This window comes from Schistocerca gregaria, chromosome 3 (assembly GCF_023897955.1).
Source record: "Schistocerca gregaria isolate iqSchGreg1 chromosome 3, iqSchGreg1.2, whole genome shotgun sequence".
Lineage (NCBI taxonomy): Eukaryota > Metazoa > Arthropoda > Insecta > Orthoptera > Acrididae > Schistocerca > Schistocerca gregaria.
Window position 1 is genome coordinate 135,342,555 of NC_064922.1, and position 17,884 is coordinate 135,360,438.

Below are 17,884 nucleotides of genomic sequence, written 5' to 3' on the forward strand. Positions count from 1 at the left end.
TCATAGAATAATTCAACAGTTAAGTTGTTAAGTATATGATGAAATAAAATTGTTTTGTGCCATTTCTCCTTTAAAGAAACTGTACGCCAGTGTAAATTACGGAGTGTCCGGTGTTTGTCAGCTGCTTTCAAAAACCATTTCAATGCTTTCCCTGCAGCTTCGAAGTGGTTTCATTCCCTAACACACACAGCGTTTCATGCCTTACTGACAGTGTAGTGCAATTCATATTGTCCATTTTTGAGAGCAATACTGGAAAATTTTTCCTCGCTAAAAAGTTTATAGGAAGTGATGGTTTGAATGGCAGTTCAAAATGCCCGGGTGAGAACTTTGAAGTGGTTCCCGGTAATTTTTACTCATTTCAGGAATGCTTTCATGTCGACAGTTCTTTTCTGGAAAGAACCGGCTGCTTGAATTCACGACGCGTGGTATTGTTGAGGTCAGACATTCACTCCGCCGCTAAGTATTGTTTGAAACAGAGCGGATTAGCCAATTTGTTTACGCTGCAATTGGTGAAATTTGCTTCGGTCACTGAAATTTTTCGAATATTCCAGGAATCGAAATGTCATCTATGTGTGCAACATAGTTCTGCTTGCGTACGTGCATTCCTTGCACTTCGGATTGTTTTGAGCATTAATTCCACAATCTACGTACAATTTGACTTTCTTTTTCTTGAGCAGTTTTCTCAGCGGTTATCTACAGGATAATTTCCAAAGCTGAGCATTTATGCGAATACGGCATCTCTGCGAGAGCATTATCGGCACAGCCCGATACAAAGATTGGACCTTACAATTATTGCTTAATGTTTCATACAATTCAAGGTAAATAAAAGGGCGTGGTGTGGATACTGGCAAACACTTGAATTTTAAGGGATATAAATAAATTTTGATATCCATAATCTATTGAGGCCATACAAATTAACCACACGCTCCAATTGCTTTTAGTGGCAGTCATTGAATGCATCTCATCTGCGCGTTTTTTTACACGTCGGACTAGTATTTGCAGACACCGAAACTGAAGTTAAAATAATAATTGTAATTATAGCTGTTCGTCTAACAATTGTTCAACTATGTGCGTATCCTTGGAAATTCTTAGCTGAAAACGGTGCTCTAGAAATCGCCAAAGGTTTCTTGCTTGTTAGAACTATGCCTAGGAGTGCTCATTCTCTTATTAATCCGGAATCATTCCTATTTAAATATATCACTATGTGTTGAAATTAGAATTTAACGCCAGCAAACATGACTTCAACCAGCAATTTACAAGTTGGTTATACGCAAGATGTCAGCCAACTTTCAAATACGTTTCACGCAGACAGAAAATATTGATGTGTAGAAAGAGATGCACGAGATTTTGGGGGGCATATTGTTAATAACTTGGTACATCCTTACATGTTATTGATAACGAACCATTGGAAACGATCGATTGATATCAACAGGAACGTGAAAACATTAGCGAAACACTATCCGAGGACTTACTTGTTATTAATGCCTCCAAACAAACAAAACTTGCATATGTTAGACAAAAACGGGAAAATAGTAACGCACAAACAGTAAACGAATATGCCCATGGCTCGCGTTTTTCAGCAGACTGGGACTGCTGATACTGGTTGTCGGCTTCGTCCCATAACGTATGCCCTACTGAATGTGACGCGTCAACTCGTGATTAAGTAAACGGAACACTGATACTTCTTTAGTTTCTACATTGGGTTTTGAAAAGAGGGTGGTGGTGACTAAACAGTATAACGTAGCGTGAAGTCTGTATTCTGCTGAAAGATTACAGTTAACTTGAAAGTTGGCGAAGAGATATGTAACGTATCAGTCGAGCCTTTCAAATCAGGAGGAGGAGATTAGTGTTTACGTCCCGTCGACAACGAGGTCGTTAGAGACGGAGCGTAAGTTTGGGTGAGGGAAGGATGGGGAAGGAAATCGGCCGTGCCCTTTCAAAGGAATCATCCTGGCATTTGTCTGAAGCGGTTTAGGGAAACCACGGAAAACCTAAATCAGGATGGCCGGAGACGGGATTGTACAACCGTCCTCCCGAATGCGAGTCCAGTGTGATAACCACTGCGCCACCTCGCTCGGTTCTTTCAAATAAGTACTTGCCCCAAACCTAAGAGCCACTTCGTATTACTGAATAAATCACGGTCCATTTTAGAGGCGACCATGACTAAATCGGCAATGTTTTTCCTAAACTCTTCCGTAGATAAGTTTATCTTTGAAACTGAGAGTAGGTTTAAACAGTAGTAGTTGCCGCTGTCGTCTGAAATCCGAAGACTGGTTTCATGCAAGTCTTTGCGCCAGTCCATCCGCCCTTCTTTTATTCAAGTTGTGCTGCCATTTTCCTTCGCCTATGTCTAGGTATGGCACATATCAATGTTGTGTTTGTTCGTCGGTGGTCTGAATTGCGCACTGTTAGTTCTCGAATATTTAACATCTATGAGTGTCACAGTATATCGACAATTTTTACATTAGGACCGTCTAATGACGGCTGAATGAAACACTGTTTTCGTGCCATATGCGTTTCACCATTATTCTTTGCAAGGCATCGTCAGTGGCTTTTAATATGTACATATGTTTTGTTAATACTATTTAGTTTTCATTTACGATGTTGTATAAGTAGTTTAGTACGAGTATATAGGCTAAGCTGAAGGTTTATCTGAGTGTCGTTCAGTCAGCCACGCTCTTGTTCTCGATCCGATGCGAATTAAAATCTCCTCTTAATTTTTATATTTGTCGACCGCGGGCTCTTCACTACTCCCTATCCTGCACCTCTTTCTTAATGTCGATGTAACCTAGTCAGTTTTTAAGGTCACTTCTTTGCAGTATTTTTATCGGCGACTGTTAGATTAGGAACTTTCTTCGCAGTATATGTATATCCAATCCCAGATGCTTCCCACTCTTATTTGCTATGATAGCAGGGCATATCGAACATGTCATAACCTAAATCCGGTTATCTGTAGTAATGTTTACATGATGAGTAAAGTATGTACACACCGTGGTTTGTAGCTAATTTACGTTTTTTTATATAGTTCAATAATTGTCGCCCTGTATGTAGTGTCTGTTCTTTCGGCCATGTCCGAAAGAAGACACCATTCTTGATCCTGCAGCCATCATAAATCAACACACACAGGAACGACCTACATTTAGCTGCCGGCCAGTGGTCCGTTCGGTGCACATGCACACCATGCTCGAAGTCCTGCGGGATGAGGATAATGGGCAGGGACACTACGCCAGTAGTGTGTGGCTAAGTTACGAAATTCGGTTGAGGGGAGGCGTGCTAGGGTGGTCCGTGCAGTTGCGATGCCTACAGTGGATGGCTTAGTGGTCAGAGCATCTGCCTAGCGAGCGGTCCGGCACAAATTTTCAACTTTCCCCATTGATGTAAATCACGGCCCACTACGCAGCTGTGTGTCGGTCACTCCTTTGTATCTTAGCTAGTACACATACTTTAATTTCGTTTTTGCATGACGTTCTTACACTTCCTTGCAGACGGAGGGGTCATTTCTTGTCCAGCTCTTGTCTGCATGGATTACGGGCCGTCGGTAATTACATTACCAATGGGATATAGTACGAAATACGGTTCGTACATTGTCACGTAGGGCTGATTATAAAAAAAGTCAAAGGTCACGTATCCTTGTACAAATCATGTGTAGTATACCGCAACGCAACTTAATCGCGCTGCCTATTCAGTTCATGCGTTTATGGATCGTTCATTTTTACAATAAATTACTTCAATATACAGTGCGATTCACGAAGATATGCAAATATTTTAATTCGTTGCTCCACAAGTAAAATTAAAGGAAAAAGTTCATAAACATAGGTCCACAAATGTGTAGTTGCGGAGTCACGGATAATAAAAGATTTTGCATGAAATTTAGCAACTCCGCTAATATGAAGTCATCGCAAAACTGTACGAGGTTAAAGTAAAGCACGATTTCCTTTTAGTTTGTAGCTGCTGGTCTGGCGACTCTAATAAAACATGTCCCAGACGTGTTTCTGCAGTAGTTTCACAACATCCAGAGAAGCAAAGTAAATTTGTTCACTTTGCATTAAGAATGTCGAAACGTTTGTCACTGTTGGCAACTGATACTGAGTTGTTTCAGTCGTTTCCTACCTAGAAACTAGTGAGTTTTCTGTATTATTCAGTGAAAGAACATCACAACAGTGTATTTAAGTGAAACCACACAGTAACTGTTGTAGTTAGATTATTTATGAAACAGGGATGCCTTAATTTACGACAGAGGAATACACAGACATCGTACTTGTTTATGGCAAATGTGATGGTAACGCAACGGCTGCTGTTAACGAATATCGCGTACGTTATCCAACTCGGAGGATTCAGAATGCACAAACCATTAGTGGAGTATTTCGAATGTTATGGGAGACGGGTTTTACACCTAGCATTCATAATCAGTAGGAGCGCTCGATACGTGAAGGCGATGAGGAAATTATGGATGCTGTTAAACGTAGGCCGGGTACCAGCACACGACTTCTCTCTCAACGATTAGGCATTTCACAATCTAAGGTATGACGTACTCTGAAGTCAATATTCTGTATCCTTACCATAAACAAAAAGTTTGTCATTACATCTGGGAGATCGTGCCCTTCGCTTGGAGTTGTGCAACTTGGAATCGGAAGGTACACAAATACGTTTTATTTACTGATGAGGCACAGTTTACTCGAGATGGTATAAACCATTTACATAACGAGCACGTATGGTCTGAAGCAACCCCACATGCGACAGTGCAACGCAGTTCCCAGCAGCGATTGAGCATAAATGTGTGGTGTGGTACAATCAACACACACTTTATTGGACAATTCATTTTCCCAGGACGTCTAACTGGCGAGACGTACTTAACAATTCCTTCAAGAAGAAAAGAAATGCCCCTCTTGCTCGAAGATGTTCCACTTGCTACGACGATTGCAGATGCATTTTTAACATGACAGGGCGCCTTCACATTTCTACGCCATTACTACACATTTAAATGAACATTTCCCCCAGAAATGGATTGGTCGTGGTGTTACAAGTCTCTGGCTACCCAGATCGCTCGAATTAACACCAATGAATTTTTGTGCATGGGGGATGATGAAAGGCATACAACGTGAGGCATTACTTGCTCCTATTATCAATGCAACAGACGAAATTAAGAGCAACCCTGTGAAACTGAAAGGAGCAACAAAATCTGTTCGTACACATGCAGCTAAATGCACTGAACTCGGTGGAGACATTTTTGAACATTTATTGTGAAATTGTGTAATCTGTACAACTTCATTAACACTGAGCTTTTTTTTCCGGTGTAACAGGAATGTCCTGACAACCACTGCTTGTCTATTCCAGGGGAACAACAGTTTGACGTGGATTATTTATTTATTTTGTTTCTTTATTGCAAATTTAAAGATATGTTACCTGTTGTTTTAAAACGGGCCGTTCATATCACAGTTTACGTTTGTCCTCTTTTTGTAGTTTTTGAATTTCTTAATATGCAACATTTGACACAGTAATTTGTGCTTGAAATACGAATAAAATCTTGTTATTTGAAGAATGACGCAAAAAGATAATAGGATGGCTGTTGACCGCCTATCACAAAAAAATATTCTATGGTTAGTAGTGGAGAAATAGTACTAGTAATCCTGTGTACTACTATTAGGTACTCATCCGTGTACAACATTAGTGCTTTCTTGGGTGGATTGCCAGCACATTACTGTAGTATTCACTATCCTTAAGTATTATTTGATTGATATGTAGAGTTTGTCAGTGCATTTAGGCACGCTATGTCTGATTCATTCTCATCGTACTCTTCCTCTTGTTTCTCTTCAGTGGCACTGTTTTCGCTGTCACTGTTGGTGTCGCTGTCCAATCTGTGGAGATTGTTGTTACGTTGCATATAGGCGTGTCCACATGTACTCTTTATGTGTTGTTTCTGAAATACTGTCTGTTAGTGCATTTAGTTGTGCCCATTCTTCAAGTCTTATTGCTGTGTATACAGGGTGGTCCATTGATCGTGACCGGGCCCAATATCTCACGAAATAAGCATCAAACAAAACAACTACAAAGAACGAAACTTGTCTAGCTTGAAGGGGGAAACCAGATGGCGCTATGGTTGGCCCGCTAGATGGCGCTGCCATAAGTCAAGCGGATATCAGCTGCGTTTTTTAAAAATAGGAACCCCAATTTTTTATTACATATTCGTGTAGTACGTAGAGAAATATGAATATTTTGGTTGGATCCTTTCTTCGCTTTGCCATAGATGGCGCTGTAATAGTTATAAACATTTGGCTCACAATTTTAGACGAACAGTTGGTAACAGGTAGATTTTTTAAATTAAAATACAGAACGTAGGTACGTTTGAACATTTTATTTCGGTTGTTCCAATGTGATACATGTACCTTGGTGAACTTATCATTTCTGAGAGCGGATGCTGTTACAGCGTGATTGCCTGTAAATAACACATTAATGCAATAAATGCTCAAAATGATGTCCTCAACCTCAATGCATTTGGCAATACGTGTAACGAAATTCCTCTCAACAGCGAGTAGTTCGCATTCCGTAATGTTCGCACATGTTGTCAGACGTTGTCGGTGTATCACTATAGCAAATATCCTTCAATTTTCCCCACAGAAAGAAATCCGGAGACGTCAGATCCGGTGAAGTGCGGGGCATGGAATGGTGCTTCGACGACCAGTCCACCTTTCATGAAATATGCTGTTCAATACCGCTTCAACCGCACTCGAGTTATGTGCCGGAGATCCATCATGTTGGAAGTACATCGCCATTCTGTCATTCAGTGAAATATCTTGTAGTAACATCGGTAGAACATTACGTAGGAAATCAGCATACATTGCACCACTTAGATTGCCATCGATAAAATGGGGGCCAATTATCCTTCCTCCCATAATGCCGCACCATACATCAACCCGCCAAGGTCACTGATGTTCCACTTGTCGCAGCCATCTTGGATTTTTCGTTGCCCAGTAATTCATATTATGCCGGTTTACGTTACCGCTGTTGGTGACTGCCGCTTCGTCGCGAAATAGAATGCGTGCAAAAAATCTCTCATTGTCCGGTAATTTCTGTTGTGCCCAGTGGCAGTACTGTACACGACGTTCAAAGTCGTCGTCATGCAATTCCTGGTGCATAGAAATATGGTACGGGTGCAGTCGATGTTGATGTAGCATTCTCAACACCGACGTTTTTGAGATTCCCTATTCTCAAGCAAGTTGTCTGCTACTGATGTGTGGATTAGCCGCGACTGCAGCTAAAACAGCTACTCGGGTATCATCATTTGTTGCAGGTCGTGGTTGACGTTTCACATGTGGCTGAACACGTCCTGTTTCCTTAAATGACGTAACTATCCAGCGAACGGTGCGGACACTTAGATGATGATGTCGTCCAGGATACCGAGCAGCATACATAGCATACGCCCTTTGGGCATTTCGATCACAATAGCCATACATCAATACGATAACAACCTTTTCCGCAATTGGTAAACGGTCCATTTCAACACGGGTAGTGTATCACGAAGGAAATACCGTCCGCACTGGCGGAATATTACGTGTTACCACGTACTTATCGTTTGTGACTATTACAGCGCCATCTGTCACAAAGAGAAAAAAGTGGTCCAACTAAAACATTCATATTTCTTTACATACTACACGAACATGCACAAAAAATGGGGGTTCCTATTTTTTTTAAAACGCAGTTGATATCCGTTTGACCTATGGCAGCGCCATCTGGTTTCCCCCTTCAAGCTAGACGAGTTTCGTTCTTTGTAGTTTTTTCGTTTGATGCTTATTTCGTGAGATATTTGGCCCGGTCACTATCAGTGGACCACCCTGTATATGTATGTCTGTTTCCGTATAGTGTAAGTGTATTATATGCCTGTTTTTAGCGTACTGAACGCAAAATAAGACTGTGTTCTGCGAAACCTCCTTCCTGCATGTGCATGTAGGAGCCAGTCTCAAATTCACCCGGCTTCAGGATAAGGACCGTGTTCATTTATGAAATGTACCATACCGCAGCTGCGATCGATATGTTTCATTCTCAACAGTTCCTCCGGCGACACAGGCTTTTCAATTGTCATTTGCTCCGACTCTCTCTGTGCCCTTCAGAGCCTCCGTGTGCTGTGCAACGTCCATCCCTTAGTGCAACGGATCCAGGAAAGCTGTCACTGCTCACTCTTGATGGAGACAATGTGATAATTATATGGGTCCCTGTTCACGCCGGTCTGACGGGAAACGAGGCCGCTGACGTAGCTGTCAAGACTGCAGTCCTCGTACTTCGGCCCGCAAGTTCTTCTACTCCCTTCGATGATTGTGTTGCCGTCTGTTAGCAGGTGGTATCAGTTTGGCATCAGCACTGGTCCTCCCTTAATGGGGATAACTCAGGGGAATTAAACCTCTCCCAGCGCTTTGGCCGACCTCCTCTCGGGCCTGTCGCCGTGAGGAGATCATTTAGCTAGGTTGTGTACTGGGCACTGTCTTTTTAGCCATCGCCATTTAAGTGTTGATCCTCCACCCCTTTGTGCTCATTATCCTCAACCTTTGATGTTTGCCATTTCCTGACGGAATTCCCTTTCGACCTGTTTGCTGTCTAAGTAATAAGCCGTTTTAGCGAAAGACGCGCTGGCTGTCGACCGCGTTTTGCTTTCCATCCGTCGTGGCAGTATGGCGAAGGACATTTAATTTTCGGTTGAAGACCTCCGTTGTCTCTATGGTGTATTTTATGGACCATTCTCAAACTTCCTGTTTTTAGCTGTCTTTCTTTCCGTCGATTGGTCTTAACGTGTAGTCGCTTTTAACTCCTTGTTAGTCTTCGTGTTCGACATGGACACGTATGAGTTTAGTTTTTTTTTTTGCGCCCTAATACAAAACAAAATCAAAAAGTCAACCGCTCCCTTATTTCAGGGAGAAGTCACTTAGCCTGTGTCCGTTAACGTCAACTTTTAAGGTGACGTGTCGTCTGTATAGGTACACCAGTTACAATGTGTACCTTATCTAGTCTCCTCGTATTGAACCATAACCTTGCAGCTCTGAAGGCTCCAGATAACCTAAGTTGGACACTTCCCTGACCTTGTCTAACTGATGTTTTGTTGGTGACGTGCATACCGAACAACAGTGCAAATTGGCATTTTTCACATTGACATTGCCAGACAATAAAGACCCGGTGGTGGCGACTATTTTAGAGGCGCGACAAAATTATCGACTCAGTTAACCCTGCGACACTCTATCACTTCCTCTCGATTCTCGCCATGTACCGGGGCCATGAAGTGGTTTACACCGATGGCTGATGGTCGCGTTGGCTTTGCCTATGTTCATGGAGGACATATAGAACAGCACTCATCAGATGGCTGCAGTGTCTTCACTGCAGAGCTGGCGGCCATATCTCGTGCTCTAGAGCACATCCGTCCATGCCCAGGCGAGTCATTTCTCCTGTGTACTGACTCCTTGAGCTGTCGACCAGTGCTGCCCTCGTCATCCTTTGGTAGCGACCATCCAGGACTTCATCCATGCCCTGGAACGGTCCAGTCGTTCAGTGGTGTTTGTTTGGACCCCAGGCCACGTCGGAATCCCAGGCTACGAACTTGCCAACAGGCTACGCGTAAACCGCTTATGGAGATCGGCTTCTCTGAAACTGACCTGCGTTCATTACTAGGCGGCTTTGGCAGATGAAATGGCATAATCTCAGTACACACATCAGCTGCGTGCCATTAAGGGAACTACGAATGTGTGGAGACCTCCGTGCTCGCCTCTCGCAGGGACTCTGTGGTTCTCTGTCGGCTCCGCATTGGCCTTACGTGGCTAACACATAGTTACCTCCTTCGTCGCGAGGACCCACCTCGGTATCGCTGTGGCTCACGAATGAAGGTCGTCCACTTATTGCTGGACTGCTCACTTCTAGCCGCTCTGTGGCGGACTTTTAACTTTCTCAGCTCCCTAGCTTCGGTGTTGGGCGACAATGCCTCAACAGCAGCTTTAGTTTTACATATAATTCGCGAGGGCGAGTTTTATCATTTGCTCTAAGTTTTAGCACATGTCCTTTGTCCCTGTGTCCTCCACCCTAGTGCTTTCAGGGTGGAGGTTTTAATGTGTTGCAGAGTGGCTGGCTTTTCCTTTTTATCCTCCTGGTCAGCCAGCCGTGGTAACGTGCTTTCTTGTTTTAACCTACCTGTTTCTTGCGTCTTTGTGGTTTTCTTGGCCCCTTTTGTCCTTTTTAATCGACTGGAGCCTTTTGGACCAGTCGTGTTCAGAGTCTGTGGGCAGAGGCTGGTGAACCACCACGCTGGTTTCGGCGACGTATCCTTTTGGCTCGACAGGCGCTGAAAATCGCAGCGTCACCCCAGTCGTTGGCATTTAGTGCAGTGATCCAACCCGCCTTCGAACGACTATTCAGGAATCGGCCCCAGGTGACCCAGCCATTTGGTATACGTGCTACGGCCTGCCTCAAAGATCTGCATCTCTCGGGCATAAAAATACACACCCATGGATGGAACGCACTATCCCCTTGGTGTCTTCGGAGGCCGAGAGTGATTTTAAGCTTGACGCAGTGCCCGAAAAATTGTACTCCAGATATGGTGTTTACAAATTTTTCATCTATTTTAAGTATGTACCATAGTTTTATAGTTATTTATACAAATGGATCCCAGCAGGGCGATGCTCTCGGTTGTTCGTTCTGTGGTTTTCCCTGATATGGTTTTTTTAGTGCGCCTTTCAGAGCAATTTACAAATTATGATGCGGAGTTATATGGCATTTTAATGGTACCGGAGAGGGTTCACAGACATCACCGTACGAGTTTTCTTGTCTGTTCCCACTCTTAGTGCAATGTAAGCGAGTCATCAAATGTATCCGGTAGACCCGCTGATTTAGCTCATCCATGACTACTTACAGCGGCTCCAACGCCGTGGCAACGAGGTGATCTTTTGCTGGGTACCTGACCACGTTGGGATACAGGGTAACGACATGGCTGATAAAGCTGCCAAGGAAGCATGGTGGTATGGTGCTGTCCATCAATGTCCCATCCCGTTGACGCCATTATCTCATTTTCTGGCATGCATCGTGCGCCAGTGGGAGACTGAATGGTTTTCGGTGTCGGACAACAAACTGCAGTCACTCAAACCGACCACAAAAGATTGGCGGACTTCGTGTCAACCACGAGGAGGATGATCCACCTTTCTGTGAAGTTTGTGGCGTGCTGCTTTTAGTTCAGCATATTGTGGCTATGTGTGTTCTGTATACTGATACTAGGGCAGCCCTTGGTCTCGCTGGAGATCTGCCCACCGTCTTCGCAGATACCGATACCAGTGTTAACAGAGTGGTCAAATTTTGTGAACTATCAGTCCTCATCCCTAAACTGGTGGAGAAGGGCGGCAGACTTCAGTACGTTATAAACTGCTCTGCATGTGGGGATAGCCTCCGTCCCCACCCATGAGATTTCATGCTGACTTTTCGTCAGGGCGCTGATGACTGATGTCGAGCGCCCTCTCAACCCAACTCATCATCATCACACCTTTTGTCCATTTAAGTGTGTTTTGCCCTTCAGGTGTTGTGGTTTTTCCTTTGATTCTACTTTGTGTTGTCTCATTCTCACTCTTGTGGAATTGTTTCCTTCGGAACAAAGGTCTGATGACCTCGTAGTTTGGTCCCTTCCTCTCCCCCCCCCTCCCCACCCCCCTCTGTCGACAGGTGCCTTCTGCACTAGTCTGGTGACTAGCCTTCCTGTAGAAGCTGGAATCCCTCCCCTACGATTCCGCCGACAACAGTTCCTTGCGTCGCACATCGCCCGCGTCCATGCCTCGCCCGATCACCCAGACCGCAGGCTCCTTTTTCCGCCTTCTGCACTCCCCTCCCCACGACGGCGGCCTAGGTCGGGTCTCTCGATGGCGGTCCGCGTTCGTTCCCTTCTCTCGTCACTCGAGTCCTTTCCCCTTCCTCCATCCTCCCGGCCCTCTTCTTCTACCCCTCCTTGGTCCCTCCATCGCTTGCGGCTTTGCTTGGATTTGTCCTGCGACTCCAAGTCCTCCGTTCCACCTGCCAGTCTTCAACAATTCCTGGCTCCTCTTTCCTCGTTTCACGATGCAGATGTAGTCTGCACCGATGGTTCTGTGGTCGATGGCCACACTGGGTTTGCTTTCATCCACGACGACTACGTTGAACAGCATTCCCTGCCAGTGTTTTCACTGCGGAGCTGGTTGCTCTTTATCGTGCACTCGCTCACCTTTCCTCCTGCCCAGGGTAGTCACTTCCCATATGCAGTGACTCCCTGAGCACTCAACCAGTGTTTTTCTCGGGACCCTTTGGTGCGCGGTATTCAAGATGCTGTTTCTGCTCTCGCCGAGTGTGGTCGTTCAGCGACGTTTGTGTGGACCCGGGCCACATCGGCATTCCAGGAAACGAACGTGTCGATCGGTTGGCCAAGCAGGCCACCACTTCGCCACCCCTGGAGCTTGGTCTCGTGGAAAGAGACGCCCAGTCAGCCCTACATCGCAAGGTCCGCGATTTCTGGAGCTGTGAATGGTCTGCCTTGAACATGCTAAACAAGCTCCGCATGGTAAAGTCGTCCATGGCCGTATGGCACTCATCCTTGAGAAGCACGCGTAGGAACTCAGTTGTTCTCTGCCGCCTCCGAATGAGACAAATTTCTGTTGACCCACAGCTATCTCCTTCGCCGTGAGAACCCGTCCAAGTGTCGCTGTGATGCAGGGCTGACAGTGGTCCATCTTCTGACGGACTGTCCCCTTGCGGCAGTCCTTTAATTTACCAGCTGCACTCCCTTTAATTCTAGGTGACGATGCCTCTATAGCTGACTCAGTTTTACGTTTTATCCGTGCAGCTGGGTTTTATCACTCACTCTAGTGTGTACGCTCTCGCATGATTTCTCAGGCTACACCCACTCCAGCGACTTTTGTGACGTGGATACCAAAATAGTGGCTTTTATGGTAACAAGTTGTGTTGGTACCTCTATCAATGCTTTCCAGCTGGAGGTTCTTCGTTTGTAGTTGAGTGGCTGACCTTTTACCTGATCCATCAAGCACTGTAGTCTGTTTTACTCTAGTCAACTATTTGCTCTACTCATTTTAAGTGTCCTCTATTTTGTGTTATTTCGGTGTTCATTTTAGCTCTGTACCCCTTGGTGTTTCCTCCCTCTGGGTGCAGAGGTTAACGCTTTTACTGTATAGGCCTTTTAAAAGTATGTATGTTTTTAACTGGGGACTGATGACCTCGATGTTCAGCCCCCATCAAACCGCAAAACTAACTCCCCATCCCCTCCCGCCTCATCTTTTAAACAAACCAACAACGTCACATTACCCTCCCTCGCTCCCACAGAGGGTGGGGGGATTATCTACTGAATGCGAACCATTGGACACGCAGGGTTTTTTCTTTTTTTTAACTATTTTTAACTATTTTTAAAAATGTCAAGTAGACAAAAATTTCACAGCACCTCTACAAATATCGCGAAAATCCTTCCGTTGGGTAAGGGATAGTTGCCCCCGCTCGGCTTTACTTCGCAAGTGAGGCGACGGCAGTGTCTGTGGAACGAACCACTCTGCCACTTGTCAGGCTGAGCGGCAGTGACCGGGGGCCCGCTTGCGGCGCGGATGAGTGTACGCGATATCCGGGCAGCGGGGGTCCGCATCCGCCGCCGCCTCCAATCCGGCGCCGGCTTCCGGCCGCCCCCGCCTCCGCCCCCACCTCCGCGTGCCGCGGCCCACGTGGTCCACGACTCGTCCGGCCACCGGCCCTAGCCGCGGGGAACACCGCGCCACAACGTTGCGACAAGTGCACCGTTTCGCTTGTTCTCCAGCGTACGGTCGGACTGTTGATTACGTCACGCGATGTCCTCGGGAAGCACACTAAACAAAGTGGCGTATCTTACAAGTAAGGCTGTTCAGTCGTAGCAAAACAAATGCCAGGTTTCCATAAAATCCCACTACAGGGTGGCACACGGGAGGCGGACGGTTTTTAATGAAGAAACGCTCAGCCAACTTTAGAATTAATGCATGTTTATTTACACAAAATCAAAGCTCATTATTTGCCATTTTAATTAACAAAGTTATTTGTGAAAATTAATGTCGCCAACGTGATGTCCATCATTTCGAATGCAGGACTCAAATCTCTTCTCAAAATTCTCCATCACACGGGCTAAAATCTCTGCAGGGATGGCAGCAATTTCTTGATTGATTCCATTCTTCAACTCGTCCAAATTTAGTGGTTTGTGGTTATAGACACAGTTCTTAAGGTACCCCCACAGAAAGTCACATTGGGACAAGTCGGGAGAACTTGGAGGCCAAGGTAACCCGCCCAGGAAACACGTGTCTAAGAACTGTCATTGAAGTGTTTGCGGTGTGCGGTGTTGCCCCATTCTGCTGGAACCAAACCCGTTTTGATGGGATCTGTCGTCTTCTAAGTTCTGGTTTCAAAAATGTTTCAAGCATACGAATGTAACGAACCGAATTAACAGTAACTGTGGCCCCGTTCTCTTCAAAAAATAAAGGTCCAATAATGCCAACAGAGCCAAGAGCACACCAGGCTGTTACTTTTTCTGAGTGTAGAGGACGCTGGTGGATAAGGTGTGGATGCCCTGGAGCCCAGTAACGTATGTTTTGCTTATTCACTGTCCCGTTTAAATGAAAATGTGCTTCATCGCTCATTAATAAAATTTCATTTTCATCTGATCCCAAAATCACTTGCATTCTGTAAGCGAAGTCTTCTCGTACAGCAAAATCAGTTTCCTTAAGTTGTTGGACAATGAGCATTTTGTAGGGATGGAATTTTAATTCTTTATGCAAAATTCGTCTAACCAATTCACGATTGTTTCGTAACTCACTAGCATGACGTCTAGCTGACCGTCCTGGGCTTCTGACTGCCACTTGCCTTACCCTTTCAGTATTTTCCGGTGTCGTTACTGTGCGTCTCGGGCCAGGATGCTTCTTATCCAGTATGTTTCCAGTTGATCTGAAGTTTTTCACCCACCTGAGGATTGTGTTACGGCTCTAAAAAGGTTCCATGTCGACCGACATTAAACCGCGCACGAAACAATCGCAGCGTAGCAGTAATAGACTCACCACTTTTCACGAAACTGTCATAGACAAATTGTCGACGTTGCAAGTCCCACTGCACCGTAGTGACTGATGGCGTCTTATGTGGATCAGAACTAACCCCACCATGGCCCTCCCAGCCGGCCGAAGTGGCCGAGCGGTTTTAGGCGCTACAGTCCGGAACCGCGCGACCGCTGCGGTCGCAGGTTCGAATCCTGCCTCAGGCACGGATGTGTGTGATGTCCTTAGGTTAGTTAGGTTTAACTAGTTCTAAGTTCTAGGGGACTGATGACCTCAGATGTTAAGTCCCATAGTGCTCAGAGCCATTTGAACCATTCTGAACCCCCTCCCACCATCGCGCCCTCAGTACTACGCAGTTCAAAACCGTCCAACTCCCGTGTCACCCTGTATCATTAAAAAAAAAAAAAAAAAAAAAAAAAAACTTTCAATCTTCGTTTTCCCGGGGTATAGCAGCAACTCGACGTCACATGGACTCAACAAGTCGTTGGAAGTCTCTTCCATATATACTTTGCCCTGCTGTCTCTATAACCGTCCGTAATTGCTAAAGTGTCGCCGGTGCAGCATTGTGTGCTCCAATTGATCTCTCGGTTATGTCCCATTAATGTTCGACGGGGTTTATGGGGCGACCTTGGGTGTCCAGATTATTCGCTCCGATTGTATAGAAGGTACGTCAAACCAGAGGCGACCTGTTGTGGCCCGGTGACACGATACTGTTATTTGGGAATGGGATGTCCATGAATGACAGAAAATCGTCCCCGTTGTGAGTCCCCCCTCCACCGCGTGTTGGTGTTGTCGACGCCGTGGAGCTGTTACTGTTACAGCTCGGTCGGTGGAGTCGAGACGCGATGCGCGATGATGGATGTCTCCGTCAGTTAACGAGAGACAAGATCTGAAAAAGCTCTTAAAACAAATCGTTCCTCGCGTAATGATTGAAGTTTGATTGCGAGTCCTCACAGTTTCCTTATCAATGCGAACTGTGCACTCTGATTGTCTCTTCTGGTTTGAAGTTGAATTATTATGTGCGCGATTAACATTTTAGTGCAGTAATTGATGAATCTTCCCTCATGCGCATCGTCAACATCACCAAAACCGAGGAAAAAGTTCTATTGCAGATCGTCTTTGTCGTTGTTTGTTCGTTGCTAAGTAAAATTGTTCGCTCTATATGACGCGACATCCGCAGATAATCGTTAAGTGTCTTAATTATCTTCCGTCGTAATATTATGTATGTCCAAACCGTCCTTGTCACAACTAACAGTCCACGAATTTACTTCCAAGTTAAATAGTCACTGTTCATTAACTTGTGATGAGCAGTTACCAAATATTTATATAATGTTGGAGGCGACATGTTGAATTTCTACTTTTGATAAACAATTTTATTGTTCCGTCTCGCTAAATACTTTATTAACATCACGGCACAAGCACACACGGTTAATTAGCACTGGCAGTTCTGTTAGTTTCACGTATCTTGACAATTACGACAGCTTTAACCCTCGGCGTAATTGTATCTTCATGTCAATGTCTCCTACTCGTCTATTATAGTCTTTTGAAACTCTGTCCCTTCCTTTCTGTAAGTTCACTTATGTGAATGTTGAGTCCAATATTGCCTGCTTCCGTTAACCGAGTCCAACAACTCGGTATACACAGTCAGCATACTATCTCGGTTCAAGTCTCTAGTCTGAATATCAGTTCACAAAATCCGTGCGTCTACGTCACGCAACAACGACTCTTGAAAGTAAAACGATCTCGTCGCGCCCCGATCGCTCAACTATGGCAAGAGCTGCTCTCGAATGAATAGCATGATAGCCAGGAAGCGACTTACTTTTTCCGTGAATGAGTATTTAGACGTATTGAATTTCTTCGTTGCGTTCACAACTCTCTTCCACAAAAAAGTTATCTCTGACTGACATTTCTTTGCACTTAACTTTCAAGGCATTAATTTGCAATTATTACTTAGATCAGTAATTAAAACTTCCGGGCTAATTACTTAGATGCTTGGAAAATAACTGAGGATGACCTTTCTTCCTACCAAAACACAGTCTGTAATGCTTAATGTTGGTGTTTATCAAGACTTTCTGGTGTTATATCATCGGCAAAGTTGTCGTACCTGTCAGGATAACTTTTCCGTACTTTAAATCATGATGGTCCTTCCTAAATGGGTTTTTTGGTTCATTAGGGTGTTACACAGCCGAAAATAATCATTTGCAGCAAGTGATCGGTTCAGTTTGACCAGAGGACCCAGTCCACGCCATTATGGAGCCACCACCAGTTTCTTGTTGACAACTTGAGTTCAAAAATGGTTCAAATGGCTCCGAGCACTATGGGACTTCTCAGGTCATCAGTCCCCTAGAACTTAGAACTACTTAAACCTAAGGACATCACCCACATCCATGCCCTAGGCAGGATTCGAACCTGCGACCGTAGTGATCGCGCAGTTCCAGACTGTAGTGCCTAGAACCGCTCGGCCACTCCGGCCGGCACAACTTGAGTCCTTTAATTCGCGAGATCTGCGCCACTCTCGAACCATGCCATCAGCTCTTACCGATTGTGATCAGGACACACATGACCAGGCCACTGTTTTCAGTCGTTTAGGGTCCAACACACATGAACACGAGCCTAAGAGAGGTGCTGGAGCCCATATCGTGCTGTTAGCAAGGACTCTCGTGTCGGCCGTCTGCTGCCATACCTCATTAATGCCCAATTTCGCCGCGTTGTCATTACGGATACGTTCGTCGTACATCACACGTATTTTACGCAGTGTTGTTTGTCTGTTAGCACTGACAACCTTACACAAATGGCACTGCTCTCTGTCGTTAAGTAAGGCCGTCGGCCGGTGC

The 17,884-nt window shown here is 45.1% G+C and overlaps 1 protein-coding gene across 1 annotated transcript in view; it reads left to right on the forward strand.

Moving 5' to 3' along the window:
* Positions 1 to 17,884, forward strand: part of LOC126356071 (uncharacterized) — a 169,731-nt gene that overhangs the window by 2,058 nt on the left and 149,789 nt on the right. The window lies entirely within an intron of this gene.